We start from the raw sequence: 18,079 nt of genomic DNA on the forward strand, positions 1-18,079 counted from the left end.
GTGCTGACTTTGCCCTGGAACCCTTGGTTTAGTTCCTGTGGGGAATTTCTCGCCAGGATTGCGTGGGATTAGCCACAGCCCCCTGTGCTGGGGATGCCTGGGCAGTGTGGGGCTCTGAGGGCAGCTGGCCGGGCAGGGGCTGAGCTCGGGGCCCTGTTGGGCTCCTGGCCCCCAGCAGCAGCAGCCCCAGGGCCCAAAGCCCCCCGGCCCTGCCCAGCACAGCCTGCCCTGCCCCTGCAGCTGGCCCCCGAGTAGGGGACAGGGGCCAGTGGCCGCTGGCAGCAGCAGCAGTGGGGGCAGGCTGAGGATGCCCTGGCTTGGCTTTTGTCTCTGGAGCAATCCGGGCCCAGGGCAGTGCAAAGCAGGCTGGGGAGCAAAGCCCGGAGCCTTTGGAGGCTGCAAGCCTTAAACACCAGCCCCTGCAGCCCCCCAGATCCAGGTGCCACAGTTCCCAAGGCTGCCATGGCCTTCAGAGCAGGAAGGTGGATTTTGCATCCCTGTGGCCCGATGCCGGCTCTCGGGCCAGGAGTCCCTGTGGCTGCAGCAGCGAGGGTGGCTGAAGGGTTCCTGCCTGCCTGGGGGCATTGCTGCAGGGGCCAGTGCTGTCAGAGCCCCCTCTCTGCTGGGGACAGCTCTGCTCCTGGGGGCCCTGCCCTGTCCCTGCCCAGGAAGCCCAGCAGTGCCCAGTGCCAGGAGTGGTGTCAGTGGGAGCCCCTGTGCACAGGGACCCCAGCCCCGGGGTGGCCGTGCCAGCCCCCCCAGGCACCTCCAGCCCCGGGAACCCAGAACAACTGGAAACCAGAACTGCGCAAACGCTGCCTGTGCCCAAAGGAATTGCAAAGAGAAGTGAGCTTTTGAAAATTACCAGTATCTCTTCTCCAAAGATCGGCAAACCCTTGGATTTACAAACATGTTTTATTGTAACAATCCTTATAACAGCAACAATCTTCAAAACATATTTACATGGGATCCTATAGCCTAACAAACTTCTAAACATATTTACAGAAAAGCTCTATTCCAATGAACATATTTACAAAGGGGTCACAACTGTGGCCATCATGTCCACCAGTCGTGGAGGAAATGGAGCAGCAGCAGTGCTGGACTCTGGTGCCAGCACTGGGCCCAGCTGGGCTGGGAGCTGGGCCCAGGGGCTGGCAGGGCTGGCAGGGCTGGCACGGCCCCAGGCAAGCGCAGGGCAGGCCAGGGGTGCTGCTTGTGCCAGCACAATCCAGGGCCCCCTGTGGGCACCGTGTCCCCGAGCGGGGCCATCCAGCCCAGCCCCAGCCTGGTGTCAGGGGACACACTCTGCCTGTGGGCAGGGCATGGGAGGCATCGGCTTCTCCCGCTCCTGGGGCTCCATCTTCAGCCAAGGACCATGGGCTCCTCCTCATCCTTTTCATCGACTTCCATTTCCTCGATTGTGTCCTCCTCATCTACTTCCATGTCCTCAGCCGTCTCATCTGTGTCCACCTCCATCATTTCTTCCCTGTCCAGCACTGTGTCCACTTCCATGTCCTCCACGGTGTCGATGGCAGTCTGCAAGAGGCAGCACAATCTCTTGGTGGGCTTCCTGTCCCACACCATCCATTCCCACATGGCTGCAGCCTGCCCAAGCAGGGTGCCCGTCCCTGGCCTGGCAGTGTACCTGCACTGGGGCAGCAGTGCACATCCTGCTGGGATTGGCTTTAGAGTAAGGGGCAGGAAAAGCCCAGGCAGCAGCCAGAGCTCAGCACTGACGGGCAGAGCGAAGGGCGAGTGAGCGCTGACCGTTGGCAGCAGGTGAAGTGTCTGCTGTGCTGCGTTCCAGGTCCTGGACCTTCCACCTGGAACACTCTGGGAGCTGTGATGTCACAGAAGTTTCAGGGCCATTCCACATGGGGAGATGGGGACGATGGAATGATCAAATCCTTGAATGGTTTGGCTTGCAAGGGCCCCTAAGGATTATCTGGTTTCAACCTGAGCAACCTGCCACCACACCAGGTTGCTCTGGAGCCTGTCCAGCCTGGCCTTGGATGTTCCTGGGGATGGGGCATGCACAGCCTCTCTGCGCTTGTCCCTGTGACAGGGACAGGCACCCTCGCAGTAAAGAACTTCTTCCCATCATCAAATCTCTTCCAACTCTTGCAGTTTGATCCCATTCCCCCTTGTCCTGTCACTGCAGTTTGTTCCTGACAAAGTATGCTCTACCACTTCCCGGTATTTCAGGCTGTTCCTGCAGAGTTACACGTGCGGCTGAACTTGCAGACAGGAGAGAGAAAAGCCAAGCTCCCAGACAGAGAAAATGGGGAAAGTGAAAGCAGGGAAGAGAAAAGAGGGAAAAGATAGATATGGCAGAATTTGGGTTGGGTGGGCTGTGCGATTGATGCCTTTTATGAGTGGCCAGTGTCCCTGGTGCAGTCAATTACTGCCTCTTGCTGAGACTGGGTTGCTGGGTTAGGAGCTCAGCAGCGCTGACAGCAGAGCCCTGTCCTTGGTGATCCCTTTGGGATGGCAGTGGGAGTGCCCTGAGTGCACATTCAGTGGCACCTTCATGGCTTCTCATGCCTGGACGCCGAAAGGAAATTGGCACGTTGGCTTCTCTGAATGGCATTTAGTGCTTTGAAATATCTGCAGCAAGAGGTGTGAAGTTGCTTTCTGAGCCTCTCTCTTGGCATCAGCTGTGAGGGCTGAGGGCTGGCCTGAGCCCGGTGCTGTGTCCCGCTGGGAGCAGCCCCACAGCCTCAGCTGCGCACCGGGCACTGCCAGAGGTCCTGGAGATCACCCCAGCCCTGCAGCCACCTCTGTAAAGGGGCTTTAAATGTCAGTGGGTGCTGACTTTGCCCTGGAACCCTTGGTTTAGTTCCTGTGGGGAATTTCTCACCAGGATTGCGTGGGTTTAGCCACAGCTCCCTGTGCTGGGGATGCCTGGGCAGTGTGGGGCTCTGAGGGCAGCTGGCCGGGCAGGGGCTGAGCTCGGGGCCCTGTTGGGCTCCTGGCCCCCAGCAGCAGCAGCCACAGGGCCCAAAGCCCCCCGGCCCTGCCCAGCACAGCCTGCCCTGCCCCTGCAGCTGGCCCCCGAGTAGGGGACAGGGGCCAGTGGCCGCTGGCAGCAGCAGCAGTGGGGGCAGGCTGAGGATGCCCTGGCTTGGCTTTTGTCTCTGGAGCAATCCGGGCCCAGGGCAGTGCAAAGCAGGCTGGGGAGCAAAGCCCGGAGCCTTTGGAGGCTGCAAGCCTTAAACACCAGCCCCTGCAGCCCCCCAGATCCAGGTGCCACAGTTCCCAATTGTCTTGGTTTGACAAGGCAGGAGTCTGTGCAATGGAGAAGGTAAACCCCCTCCTTCCTAATTACTAGGATTTTTAAATTAAAAGGCTCTCAGGCAAAGATATGGGGATGGGAGTAACAATTCTTTACTTGGAGAAAACTGGATAACAATTTAGAAAAAGGCAAATGCAATCGGTACACACAAAACTAGTTATAAAGTCCACAACCTGAGGATTCGGGGTGTTGGTAGCAGTCCGGTCGAAATGATAGCTGCTCCTCTTGCAGTGGCTGATGAATTGCAGCTGCAGTGGTGATCTTTAGAAAGGTATAGTTTTCTCTGAAGATCTGGTGGCTGTTGGTCCGGTCTTCCTCTACGCCGGGGCCGCCTCCGAGCTCCACCGCCGCCGCCTCACCGCATTCCGGCCGCTTCTCTGGGAATCCCACCGAAGGAGCTGCTTCTCTGGGAATCCCGCAAAGAGAGGGCTGCTCTGTCCCCCAAAAGGTACCACTTTATACAATAAAAGAGTGCTTGTCTTCCCCCTCTGGGTGGGGCATCTCACAATGGGATGGTTTTATGTTCCCAGCCCTGAAGTGAGTCAGTCAATGGCCCATTAACAAACCATTACCTCTTCGGAGCAAACCATTGTTCTTGGTAGAGATAACAAACCTGCCCAACCTCCAACAGATGGCAAATAGAATACAAGCTTATCTTACAAACCACCACATTATCACATCCGCACACAATGAAATCTTACACCCAGTTCTCACTTAAGACCAAGTTTCCCTGTGGTACACAGCATGTCTCCCCATCTTTCTGCATTACCCACCAAGTGTAACCAGGTCCTTGAGCAAAGACAATCCCACAAATGGGTTGGTCTTTGCCTGAGGTGGGATTAATCCAAACAGTTTTCCCTAAAATACCTTTCATATGTACTACAGGGACCTTATCTCCATCTACTGTGTGTAAGGGTTCTGACTGGGCAGGGCCAGCTCGATTGACAGACCCTCGGGTGTTGATCAGCCAGGTTGCTTTTGCCAGGTTAATTTCCCAGTTTCTAAATGTTCCCCCACCAAGTGCCTTTAGGGTCGTCTTAAGGAGTCTGTTGCACCGTTCAACTTTGCCGGCAGCTGGAGCATGATAGGGAATATGATATATCCATTCGATACCATGTTCTCTGGCCCAGGTGTTGATAAGGCTGTTCTTGAAATGGGTGCCGTTGTCAGACTCAATTCTCTCAGGTGTGCCGTGTCTCCACAGGACTTGCTTTTCCAAGCCTAAGATGGTGTTCCGGGCAGTGGCATGAGGTACAGGGAAAGTCTCCAGCCATCCAGTGGTGGCTTCTACCATGGTCAGCACGTAGCGCTTGCCTTGGCGTGTCTGGGGCAGTGTGATGTAGTCAATCTGCCAGGCCTCCCCATACTTGTACTTGGACCACCGCCCACCATACCAAAGGGTTTTCACTCTCTTGGCCTGTTTGATGGCAGCACACGTCTCACAGTCATGGATAACCTGGGAAACACTGTCCATGGTTAGATCCACCCCTCGGTCTCGTGCCCACTTGTAGGTGGCATCTCTGCCCTGATGACCTGAGGCATCAGGAGCCCATTGAGCCAGGAACAACTCTCGCTTATGGTGCCAATCTAAGTCTATCTTTGACACCTCTATTTTTGCTGCCTGATCTACCTGCTCGTTGTTTTGGTGCTCCTCATTAGCCCAACTTTTGGGGACATGGGCATCTACATGACGGACTTTCACCATTAGCTTTTCCACTCGAGAGGCAATGTCTTTCCATATATCAGCAGCCCAGATTGGCTTTCCTACACGTTGCCAGTTGGCCTTGCTCCACCTTCCCAGCCAGCCCCACAGAGCATTGGCTACCATCCACGAATCAGTATAAAGGTAGAGCTTTGGCCACTTCTCCCTTTCAGCAATGTCCAGAGCCAGCTGAACGGCCTTGAGTTCAGCGAGTTGGCTTGAACCACCTTCTCCTTCGGTAGCTTGTGCAACTTGGCGTGTGGGGCTCCATACGGCTGCTTTCCACTTCCGGTTCATCCCTACAATGCGACAGGAGCCGTCAGTGAAAAGAGCGTAGCAGGACTCCTCTGCTGGTAGTTGGTTGTATGGTGGAGCCTCTTCAGCCCTTGTCACTTGTACCTGCTCCTCATCATCAGCGAGACCAAAGTTTTCACCTTCTGGCCAGTTCGTAATTATCTCCAAAATCCCAGGGCGATTCAGGTTTCCAATACGGGCGCGTTGAGTGATGAGGGCAATCCATTTGCTCCATGTGGCGTCAGTGGCATGGTGCGTAGAGGGAACCTTTCCTTTAAACATCCACCCCAGCACCAGTAGTCGAGGTGCCAGGAGGAGTTGTGCTTCTGTGCCAATTACCTCCGAGGCGGCTTGAACTCCTTCAAAGGCAGCCAAGATTTCCTTCTCTGTGGGAGTGTAGTTGGCTTCAGACCCTCTGTAACTTCGGCTCCAGAATCCCAGTGGTCGGCCTCGAGTCTCCCCAGGCACTTTCTGCCAAAGGCTCCAGGACAAGCCATGGTTCCCAGCTGCAGAGTAGAGCACATTCTTGACCTCTGGTCCCGTCCTGACTGGGCCAAGGGCTACAGCGTGAGCGATCTCCTGCTTGATCTGGGTGAAGGCTTGTTGCTGCTCAGGGCCCCAGTGGAAATCATTCTTCTTTCGGGTAACCAGATAAAGAGGGCTCACAATCTGGCTATACTCGGGAATGTGCATTCTCCAGAAACCTATGGCACCCAGGAAAGCTTGTGTTTCCTTTTTGCTGGTTGGTGGGGACATAGCTGTGATCTTGTTGATGACCTCAGTGGGAATCTGGCACCGTCCGTCTTGCCATTTCACTCCCAGGAACAGGATCTCTCGGGCAGGTCCCTTGACGTTGCTCTTCTTGATGGCGAAGCCAGCTTCTAGTAGTATCTGGATGATCCTCTCACCTTTCTCAAACACTTCTGCCGCTGTGCTCCCCCACACAATGATGTCATCAATGTATTGCAGGTGTTCTGGAGCCTCACCCTTTTCTAGTGCAGTCTGGATCAGTCCATGGCAGATGGTGGGGCTGTGTTTCCACCCCTGGGGCAGTCGGTTCCAGGTGTACTGCACGCCCCTCCAGGTGAAAGCGAACTGAGGCCTGCATTCTGCTGCCAGAGGAATGGAGAAAAACGCATTAGCAATATCAATGGTGGCATATCACTTTGCTGCCTTTGACTCCAGCTCATACTGGAGTTCCAGCATATCCGGTACAGCAGCGCTCAGCGGTGGAGTCACTTCATTTAAGCCACGATAGTCCACAGTCAATCTCCATTCTTTGTCAGATTTGCGCACAGGCCAGATGGGGCTGCTGAAGGGTGAGTGGGTTTTGCTGACCACCCCTTGGCTCTCCAGCTCCCAAATCATTTTGTGGATGGGGATCACGGCATCTCGATCCGTCCGATACTGCCGGCGGTGCACTGTCGAGGTCGCAATTGGCACTCGTTGTTCTTCCACCCTTAGGAGTCCTACTGCAGAGGGGTTTTCTGACAGTCCAGGCAAGGCGTTCAATTGCTTAATGTCTTCTGCCTCTACAGCGGCTATTCCAAAAGCCCACCTGAGTCCCTTTGGGTCTTTGTAATAGCCGTTCCGGAGGAAGTCTATGCCTAGGATACACGGAGCATCTGGGCCAGTCACTATAGGATGTTTCTTCCACTCCTTCCCAGTCAGGCTCACCTCGGCTTCCACCAGAGTCAATTGTTGTGATCCCCCTGTCACACCAGCAATGAAAACAGGCTCTGCCCCCGCATGTCCCGATGGTATCAGAGTACACTGTGCACCAGTATCAACTAAAGCATCATATCTTTGTGGCTCTGATGTGCCAGGCCATCGGATCCACACTGTCCAGAAGATCCGGTTTTCCCGTGCCTCTCCCTGGCTAGAGACAGGGCCCCTCTAACACTGATTATTATTCCTTTCCTGGGCATACATACCAGAGGTCCCTTCAAGGGGGTCTGACAGATCGTACCCACAAGCTTGGTCACGGGAGGTTAAGGCTACCTTTACTTTGGTGGAACTCCCCCGGTTAGAGTTTCCCTCCTTGAGTTGACGGACCCGTGCTGCCAGGACAGAAGTGGGTTTCCCATCCCACCTCCCCATGTCTTCCCCATGGTCACGCAGGAAGAACCACAGATTAGCCCTTGGGGTGTACCCTCTCTCTCTAGCTGGGGATTGTTGGGCGCTGATTCTGGGGCCTGTGACTCTCACGGGTGCTGCATTAACCTTCCTCAGCTCCTCCCTCATCTCCTCTTTAAACTCCTTAATCACAGCTGAGATATGAGCCTGCATTGGGCCATTAATCATACTCTCATAATTCATAAGTTTGTTGGCAACAGAACCCACTGTCTCCCGGTGGGCGTCAGCATTGATTGTTGCAATGAAGGTGGTGTATTGAGATGGCCCAAGATTTGCTAGACTCCACAGCATTTGTCCCGTACACCTGACCTTGTCGGGGTCATTATTGTGTCGTCCATCCCTCCCAAAGAGTACCTCCAATACTGCCACTTCCCTCAGCTGTTGGATCCCTTCCTCGAGGGTCTTCCAGTGCATTCTATGATGGTGCTCCTGCATTCTCTCCCTGTGGACAAACCTCTCCCTAACACTCATTAAGAGCCGCTCCCAGAGAGAAAGGGACCCTGGTTCCCTTACAAAAATCTGATTTATACCCGAGTCCTGGGTCAAGGGTCCCAAGTTCCTTGCCTCACCACTGTCCAGCTGCACGCCTGTACCCATAAGATCCCAAACCCGGAGTAACCAAGTAGTATCAGCCTCACGCCCTTGTCGCACAATGACTTTCTGCAGATTACGAAGACTTTTGTACGTCAGGGACTTGGTGATGATAGCAATCTCTGGGTCCCCTGTGGGTTGTGAGGTTCCTCCATTCCTGTCCCTATCTGCAGGGTGCTCTGCTTTCATCTTAGACTTCCTTGTTTCTACCGGGGCAACTGCTGCTGGCTGTGACTGCCTTTGTGGTTCAGCTGGAACCTGGACAGTTGTAACATTTGTGGGTTCCACAGCTGTACTATTAGACTGTCCCTCCTCAAGGCAAAGGGCCGGTTTCTCACTAGCTGGGGAAATGCACTCCTTCAGCATCTCTCGTATCTCCTTAACCAGAACCCTCACCCAATCTGGGTGGTTCATTTCTGAGGTGGGCTGTGGGACAGGGTCAGGCTCTGGAGCAGCAGCATCTCGAGTCTCTGGGGCAGTGTCAGGTTCTGCAGGAGCATGCCTAGCCTCTGGTGTAGGTGTGAGGGTAGTTATCCAGGTTAATCTTCCCTTATCTCTGAGTGCTAAATATAACAGGCCTATCAGCAACACCACCCATTGTATGATATCATTAGCACTTAGAGAGGATCTTAACCCTTTGAGAACTGGTGGAGCAGACCCAAAAAGATGGTTAAAAGGTTGTGAGAAAGTTTCCCCAGGTGCTATTTCCTCGCAGTAGGTACCGTTGTTAAAGTAACCCCAAAAACATACAGTTAGTGTGTGATAGCTATGAATCCATGTACCTGCCTTCCAGAGGAAATTAAAGATCCATGAATTCCTCACCCAATTAACCCAGAAGCCAAACTTGATAATAGACACAGTAGCCTTAGTTATAGGACCCAATTTTAGATAAGGGTCTGCAAATGGGAAAAGTATAGCTACAATCACATGCCACCCAAACCAAGGTAAACTAGACCACATGGTGATGCTTAAGATGTTTCTACACAAAACAAAAAACAAATTACTTAAGAACTGTTAATCCTTTTTCCCTCTCAATGCCCTTGAGCCCCATGTTGATGCGCCAAAATCTGTCTTGGTTTGACAAGACAGGGGTCTGTGAAGGAGGGCAAAAGCCTCCTGTGCAATGGAGAAGGTAAACCCCCTCCCTCCGAATTACTAGGATTTTTAAATTTAAAGGCTCTCAGGCAAAGATATGGGAATGGGAGTAAAAATTCTTTACTAGGAGAAAACTAGATAACAATTTAAAAAGGCAAATGCAATCGGTACAAACAAAACTAGTGATAAAGTCCACAACCTGAGGATTCGGGGTGTTGGTAGCAGTCCGGTCGAAATGATAGCTGCTCGTCTTGCAGTGGCTGATGAATTGCAGCTGAAGTGGTGATCTTTAGAAGGGTTTAGTTTTTCTCTGAAGATCTGGTGGCAGTTGGTCCGGTCTTCCTCTGCGCCGGGGCTGCCTCCGAGCTCCGCCGCCGCCACCTCACCGCGCTCCAGCCATTTCTCTGGGAATCCCACCGAAGGAGCTGCTTCTCTCGGGAGTCTTACCGAAGGAGCTGATTCTCTGGGAATCCCGCAAAGAGAGGGCTGCTCTGTCCCCCAAAAGGTACCCCTTTATACAATAAAAGAGTGCTTGTCTTCCCCCTCTGCGTGGAGCATCTCACAATGGGATGGTGTTACCGTTACCAGGCCTGCAGTGAGTCAGTCAATGGCCCATTAACAAACCATTACCTCCTCGGAGCAAACCATTGTTCTTGGAAGAGATAACAAATGTTGCAGAGGATAGATAGATATGATTGTTATTTTAGCTAGCCGGATGTCACTTCTACCCTTGGATGAATCCTGGAGTGAAATGGACTGTTCCATCCCACCCTGCAAAAGATTGTGGTTCATCCCGCACCTCTGTACCTGCCCCTAAAACAGAGTCTGTAACCCCATTGGCCCATGCCTTGTCCCAGCCCACCTGGGAGCCCCTGATAAGGAGGCTCTGAGCGGCCATGCGGCCTCTTGGACTTCCTCCCTCTCTTGGACTCCCTCCCTCCCTGGGGCTTCCCCTCTCCTAAACCCTCCGTTTCTCTCTTCCCCTCCCCCATCCTCCTTAGCCCAGCCACGTGCTATGCCTGAGAGCACGAGGCTTGGGCATTCCTGAATCTTTGAATAAACCTCTCTCCCCAAGAGCAAGCTTCAGAGATCTCTGCCTCACTACACCCAAACCGTGCACAGGAGCTTACTCTTCCCTCAAACAAACCTGCTCAACCTCCAACAGATGGCAAATAGAATACAAGATTATCTTACAAACCAGGACACTCTCCCATTCCCTGGTATTTCAGGCTGTTCCTGCAGGGATACACGTGCGGCTGAAACTGCAGACAGGAGAGAGAAAAGCCAAGCTCCCAGACAGAGAAAATGGGGAAAGTGAAAGCAGGGAAGAGAAAAGAGGGAAAAGATAGATATGGCAGAATTTGGGTTGGGTGGGCTGTGGGATTGATGCCTTTTATGAGTGGCCAGTGTCCCTGGTGCAGTCAATTACTGCCTCTTGCTGAGACTGGGTTGCTGGGTTAGGAGCTCAGCAGCGCTGACAGCAGAGCCCTGTCCTTGGTGATCCCTTTGGGATGGCAGTGGGAGTGCCCTGAGTGCACATTCAGTGGCACCTTCATGGCTTCTCATGCCTGGACGCCGAAAGGAAATTGGCACGGTGGCTTCTCTGAATGGCATGTCGTGCTTTGAAATATCTGCAGCAAGAGGTGTGAAGTTGCTTTCTGAGCCTCTCCCTTGGCATCAGCTGTGGGGGCTGAGGGCTGGCCTGAGCCCGGTGCTGTGTCCCGCTGGGAGCAGCCCCACAGCCTCAGCTGCGCACCGGGCACTGCCAGAGGTCCTGGAGATCACCCCTGCCCTGCAGCCACCTCTGTAAAGGGGCTTTAAATGTCAGCGGGTGCTGACTTTGCCCTGGAACCCTTGGTTTAGTTCCTGTGGGGAATTTCTCGCCAGGATTGCGTGGGATTAGCCACAGCCCCCTGTGCTGGGGATGCCTGGGCAGTGTGGGGCTCTGAGGGCAGCTGGCCTGGCAGGGGCTGAGCTCGGGGCCCTGTTGGGCTCCTGGCCCCCAGCAGCAGCAGCCACAGGGCCCAAAGCCCCCCGGCCCTGCCCAGCACAGCCTGCCCTGCCCCTGCAGCTGGCCCCCGAGTAGGGGACAGGGGCCAGTGGCCGCTGGCAGCAGCAGCAGTGGGGGCAGGCTGAGGATGCCCTGGCTTGGCTTTTGTCTCTGGAGCAATCCGGGCCCAGGGCAGTGCAAAGCAGGCTGGGGAGCAAAGCCCGGAGCCTTTGGAGGCTGCAAGCCTTAAACACCAGCCCCTGCAGCCCCCCAGATCCAGGTGCCACAGTTGCCAAGGCTGCCATGGCCTTCAGAGCAGGAAGGTGGATTTTGCATCCCTGTGGCCCGATTCTGGCTCTCGGGCCAGGAGTCCCCGTGGCTGCAGCAGCGAGGGTGGCTGAAGGGTTCCTGCCTGCCTGGGGGCATTGCTGCAGGGGCCACTGCTGTCAGAGCCCCCTCTCTGCTGGGGACAGCTCTGCTCCTGGGGGCCCTGCCCTGTCCCTGCCCAGGAAGCCCAGCAGTGCCCAGTGCCAGGAATGGTGTCAGTGGGAGCCCCTGTGCACAGGGACCCCAGCCCCGGGGTGGCCGTGCCAGCCCCCCCAGGCACCTCCAGCCCCGGGAACCCAGAACAACTGGAAACCACAAGTGTGCAAACGCTGCCTGTGCCCAAAGGAATTGCAAAGAGAAGTGAGCTTTTGAAAATTACCAGTATCTCTTCTCCAAGGATCGGCAAAACCTTGGATTTACAAACATGTTTTATTGTAACAATCCTTATAACAGCAACAATCTTCAAAACATATTTACATGGGATCCTATAGCCTAACAAACTTCTAAACGTATTTACAGAAAAGCTCTATTCCAGAGAACATATTTACAAAGGGGTCACAACTGTGGCCATCATGTCCACCAATCGTGGAGGAAATGGAGCAGCAGCAGTGCTGGACTCTGGTGCCAGCACTGGGCCCAGCTGGGCTGGGAGCTGGGCCCAGGGGCTGGCAGGGCTGGCAGGGCTGGCACGGCCCCAGGCAAGCGCAGGGCAGGCCAGGGGTGCCGCTTGTGCCACCACAATCCAGGGCCCCCTGTGGGCACCGTGTCCCCGAGCGGGGCCATCCAGCCCAGCCCCAGCCTGGCGTCAGGGGACACACTCTGCCTGTGGGCAGGGCATGGGAGGCATCTGCTTGTCCTGCTCCTGGGGCTCCATCTTCAGCCAAGGACCATGGGCTCCTCCTCATCCTCCTCATCCACTTCCATCTCCTCGATGTTGTCCTCCTCATCAACTTCCATGTCCTCAGCCATCTCTTCCATGTCCACCTCCATCATTTCCTCTTTGTCCAGCACCGTGTCCACTTCCATGTCCTCCACGGTGTCGATGGCAGTCTGCAAGAGGCAGCACAATCTCTTGGTGGGCTTCCTGTCCCACACCATCCATTCCCACATGGCTGCAGCCTGCCCAAGCAGGGTGCCCGTCCCTGGCCTGGCAGTGTACCTGCACTGGGGCAGCAGTGCACATCCTGCTGGGATTGGCTTTAGAGCAGGCGGCAGGAAAAGCCCAGGCAGCAGCCAGAGCTCAGCACTAACAGGCAGAGCGAAGGGCGAGTGGGCTCTGACCGTTGGCCGCAGGTGAAGTGTCTGCTGTGCTGCGTTCCAGGTCCTGGACCTTCCACCTGGAACACTCTGGGAGCTGTGATGTCACAGAAGTTTCAGGGCCACTCCACATGGGGAGATGGGGACCATGGAATGATCAAATCCTTGAATAGTTTGGCTTGCAAGGGCCCCTAAGGATTATCTGGTTTCAACCTGAGCAACCTGCCACCACACCAGGTTGCTCTGGAGCCTGTCCAGCCTGGCCTTGGATGTTCCTGGGGATGGGGCATGCACAGCCTCTCTGCGCTTGTCCCTGTGACAGGGACAGGCACCCTCGCAGTAAAGAACTTCTTCCCATCATCAAATCTCTTCCAACTCTTGCAGTTTGATCCCATTCCCCCTTGTCCTGTCACTGCAGTTTGTTCCTGACAAAGTATGCTCTACCACTTCCCGGTATTTCAGGCTGTTCCTGCAGAGTTACACGTGCGGCTGAACTTGCAGACAGGAGAGAGAAAAGCCAAGCTCCCAGACAGAGAAAATGGGGAAAGTGAAAGCAGGGAAGAGAAAAGAGGGAAAAGATAGGTATGGCAGAATTTGGGATGGGTGGGCTGTGGGATTGATGCCTTTTATGAGTGGCCAGTATCCCTGGTGCAGTCAATTACTGCCTCTTGCTTAGACTGGGTTGCTGGGTTAGGAGCTCAGCAGCGCTGACAGCAGAGCCCTGTCCTTGGTGATCCCTTTGGGATGGCAGTGGAAATGCCCTGAGTGCACATTCAGTGGCACCTTCATGGCTTCTCATGCCTGGACGCCGAAAGGAAATTGGCACGGTGGCTTCTCTGAATGGCATTTAGTGCTTTGAAATATCTGTAACAAGAGGTGTGAAGTTGCTTTCTGAGCCTCTCTCTTGGCATCAGCTGTGAGGGCTGAGGGCTGGCCTGAGCCCGGTGCTGTGTCCTGCTGAGAGCAGCCCCACAGTCTCAGCTGCACACCGGGCACTGCCAGAGGTCCTGGAGATCACCCCAGCCCTGCAGCCACCTCTGTAAAGGGGCTTTAAATGTCAGTGGGTGCTGACTTTGCCCTGGAACCCTTGGTTTAGTTCCTGTGGGGAATTTCTCGCCAGGATTGCGTGGGATTAGCCACAGCCCCCTGTGCTGGGGATGCCTGGGCAGTGTGGGGCTCTGAGGGCAGCTGGCCGGGCAGGGGCTGAGCTCGGGGCCCTGTTGGGCTCCTGGCCCCCAGCAGCAGCAGCCACAGGGCCCAAAGCCCCCCGGCCCTGCCCAGCACAGCCTGCCCTGCCCCTGCAGCTGGCCCCCGAGTAGGGGACAGGGGCCAGTGGCCGCTGGCAGCAGCAGCAGTGGGGGCAGGCTGAGGATGCCCTGGCTTGGCTTTTGTCTCTGGAGCAATCCGGGCCCAGGGCAGTGCAAAGCAGGCTGGGGAGCAAAGCCCGGAGCCTTTGGAGGCTGCAAGCCTTAAACACCAGCCCCTGCAGCCCCCCAGATCCAGGTGCCACAGTTCCCAAGGCTGCCATGGCCTCCAGAGCAGGAAGGTGGATTTTGCATCCCTGTGGCCCGATGCCGGCTGTCGGGCCAGGAGTCCCCGTGGCTGCAGCAGCGAGGGTGGCTGAAGGGTTCCTGCCTGCCTGGGGGCATTGCTGCAGGGGCCAGTGCTGTCAGAGCCCCCTCTCTGCTGGGGACAGCTCTGCTCCTGGGGGCCCTGCCCTGTCCCTGCCCAGGAAGCCCAGCAGTGCCCAGTGCCAGGAGTGGTGTCAGTGGGAGCCCCTGTGCACAGGGACCCCAGCCCTGGGGTGGCCGTGCCAGCCCCCCCAGGCACCTCCAGCCCCGGGAACCCAGAACAACTGGAAACCACAACTGCGCAAACGCTGCCTGTGCCCAAAGGAATTGCAAAGAGAAGTGAGCTTTTGAAAATTACCAGTATCTCTTCTCCAAAGATCGGCAAACCCTTGGATTTACAAACATGTTTTATTGTAACAATCCTTATAACAGCAACAATCTTCAAAACATATTTACATGGGATCCTATAGCCTAACAAACTTCTAAACGTATTTACAGAAAAGCTCTATTCCAGAGAACATATTTACAAAGGGGTCACAACTGTGGCCATCATGTCCACCACTCGTGGAGGAAATGGAGCAGCAGCAGTGCTGGACTCTGGTGCCAGCACTGGGCCCAGCTGGGCTGGGAGCTGGGCCCAGGGGCTGGCAGGGCTGGCAGGGCTGGCACGGCCCCAGGCAAGCGCAGGGCAGGCCAGGGGTGCTGCTTGTGCCAGCACAATCCAGGGCCCCCTGTGGGCACCGTGTCCCCGAGCGGGGCCATCCAGCCCAGCCCCAGCCCGGCGAAGGGGACACACTCTGCCTGTGGGCAGGGCATGGGAGGCATTTGTTTGTCCTGCTCCTGGGGCTCCATCTTCAGCCAAGGACCATGGGCTCCTCCTCATCCTTTTCATCGACTTCCATGTCCTCGATGGTGTCCTTCTCATCAACGTCCATGTCCTCAGCCGTCTCTTCTATGTCCACCTCCATCATTTCTTCTCTGTCCAGCACTGTGTCCACTTCCATGTCCTCCACGGTGTCGATGGCAGTCTGCAAGAGGCAGCACAATCTCTTGGTGGGCTTCCTGTCCCACACCATCCATTCCCACATGGCTGCAGCCTGCCCAAGCAGGGTGCCCGTCCCTGGCCTGGCAGTGTACCTGCACTGGGGCAGCAGTGCACATCCTGCTGGGATTGGCTTTAGAGCAGGCAGCAGGAAAAGCCCAGGCAGCAGCCAGAGCTCAGCACAGACAGGCAGAGCGAAGGGCGAGTGGGCTCTGACCGTTGGCCGCAGGTGAAGTGTCTGCTGTGCTGCGTTCCAGGTCCTGGACCTTCCACCTGGAACACTCTGGGAGCTGTGATGTCACAGAAGTTTCAGGGCCATTCCACATGGGGAGATGGGGACCATGGAATGATCAAATCCTTGAATAGTTTGGCTTGCAAGGGCCCCTAAGGATTATCTGGTTTCAACCTGAGCAACCTGCCACCACTCCAGGTTGCTCTGGAGCCTGTCCAGCCTGGCCTTGGATGTTCCTGGGGATGGGGCATGCACAGCCTCTCTGCGCTTGTCCCTGTGACAGGGACAGGCACCCTCGCAGTAAAGAACTTCTTCCCATCATCAAATCTCTTCCAACTCTTGCAGTTTGATCCCATTCCCCCTTGTCCTGTCACTGCAGTTTGTTCCTGACAAAGTATGCTCTACCACTTCCCGGTATTTCAGGCTGTTCCTGCAGAGTTACACGTGCGGCTGAACTTGCAGACAGGAGAGAGAAAAGCCAAGCTCCCAGACAGAGAAAATGGGGAAAGTGAAAGCAGGGAAGAGAAAAGAGGGAAAAGATAGACATGGCAGAATTTGGGATGGGTGGGCTGTGGGATTGATGCCTTTTATGAGTGGTCATTGTCCATGGTGCAGTCAATTACTGCCTCTTGCTGAGACTGGGTTGCTGGGTTAGGAGCTCAGCAGCGCTGACAGCAGAGCCCTGTCCTTTGTGATCCCTTTGGGATGGCAGTGGGAGTGCCCTGAGTGCACATTCAGTGGCACCTTCATGGCTTCTCATGCCTGGACGCCGAAAGGAAATTGGCACGGTGGCTTCTCTGAATGGCATTTAGTGCTTTGAAATATCTGCAGCAAGAGGTGTGAAGTTGCTTTCTGAGCCTCTCCCTTGGCATCAGCTGTGAGGGCTGAGGGCTGGCCTGAGCCCGGTGCTGTGTCCCGCTGGGAGCAGCCCCACAGCCTCAGCTGCGCACGGGGCACTGCCAGAGGTCCTGGAGATCACCCCTGCCCTGCAGCCACCTCTGTAAAGGGGCTTTAAATGTCAGCGGGTGCTGACTTTGCCCTAGAACCCTTGGTTTAGTTCCTGTGGGGAATTTCTCGCCAGGATTGCGTGGGATTAGCCACAGCCCCCTGTGCTGGGGATGCCTGGGCAGTGTGGGGCTCTGAGGGCAGCTGGCCGGGCAGGGGCTGAGCTCGGGGCCCTGTTGGGCTCCTGGCCCCCAGCAGCAGCAGCCCCAGGGCCCAAAGCCCCCCGGCCCTGCCCAGCACAGCCTGCCCTGCCCCTGCAGCTGGCCCCCGAGTAGGGGACAGGGGCCAGTGGCCGCTGGCAGCAGCAGCAGTGGGAGCAGGCTGAGGATGCCCTGGCTTGGCTTTTGTCTCTGGAGCAATCCGGGCCCAGGGCAGTGCAAAGCAGGCTGGAGAGCAAAGCCCGGAGCCTTTGGAGGCTGCAAGCCTTAAACACCAGCCCCTGCAGCCCCCCAGATCCAGGTGCCACAGTTGCCAAGGCTGCCATGGCCTTCAGAGCACGAAGGTGGATTTTGCATCCCTGTGGCCCGATGCCGGCTCTCGGGCCAGGAGTCCCCGTGGCTGCAGCAGCGAGGGTGGCTGAAGGGTTCCTGCCTGCCTGGGGGCATTGCTGCAGGGGCCAGTGCTGTCAGAGCCCCTTCCCTGCTGGGGACAGCTCTGCTCCTGGGGGCCCTGCCCTGTCCCTGCCCAGGAAGCCCAGCAGTGCCCAGTGCCAGGAGTGGTGTCAGTGGGAGCCCCTGTGCACAGGGACCCCAGCCCCGGGGTGGCCGTGCCAGCCCCCCCAGGCACCTCCAGCCCCGGGAACCCAGAACAACTGGAAACCACAACTGTGCAAACGCTGCCTGTGCCCAAAGGGATTGCAAAGAGAAGTGAGCTTTCAAAAATTAACAGTGTCTCTTCTCCAAAGATCGGCAAAACCTTGGATTTACAAACATGTTTTATTGTAACAATCCTTATAACAGCAACAATCTTCAAAACATATTTACATGGGATCCTATAGCCTAACAAACTTCTAAACATATTTACAGAAAAACTCTGCTCTTCATAACGTATTTACAAAGGGGTCACAACTGTGGCCATCATCTCCACCACTCGTGGAGGAAATGGAGCAGCAGCAGTGCTGGACTCTGGTGCCAGCACTGGGTCCAGCTGGGCTGGGAGCTGGGCCCAGGGGCTGGCAGGGCTGGCAGGGCTGGCACGGCCCCAGGCAAGCGCAGGGCAGGCCAGGGGTGCCGCTTGTGCCTCCACAATCCAGGGCCCCCTGTGGGCACCGTGTCCCCGAGCGGGGCCATCCAGCCCAGCCCCAGCCTGGTGTCAGGGGACACACTCTGCCTGTGGGCAGGGCATGGGAGGCATCGGCTTCTCCCGCTCCTGGGGCTCCATCTTCAGCCAAGGACCATGGGTTCCTCCTCATCCTCCTCATCCACTTCCATGTCCTCGATGGTGTCCTTCTCGTCTACTTCCATGTCCTCAGGTGTCTCTTCCATGTCCACGTCCATCATTTCTTCCCTGTCCAGCACTGTGTCCACTTCCATGTCCTCCACG

The 18,079-nt window shown here is 56.0% G+C and overlaps 1 protein-coding gene across 4 annotated transcripts in view; it reads left to right on the plus strand.

The window, feature by feature from the left end:
* The window catches only part of SIL1 (SIL1 nucleotide exchange factor), a 237,024-nt gene that overhangs the window by 50,035 nt on the left and 168,910 nt on the right, over positions 1-18,079 (plus strand). The window lies entirely within an intron of this gene.

Source organism: Lonchura striata, chromosome 15, assembly GCF_046129695.1.
Source record: "Lonchura striata isolate bLonStr1 chromosome 15, bLonStr1.mat, whole genome shotgun sequence".
NCBI lineage: Eukaryota > Metazoa > Chordata > Aves > Passeriformes > Estrildidae > Lonchura > Lonchura striata.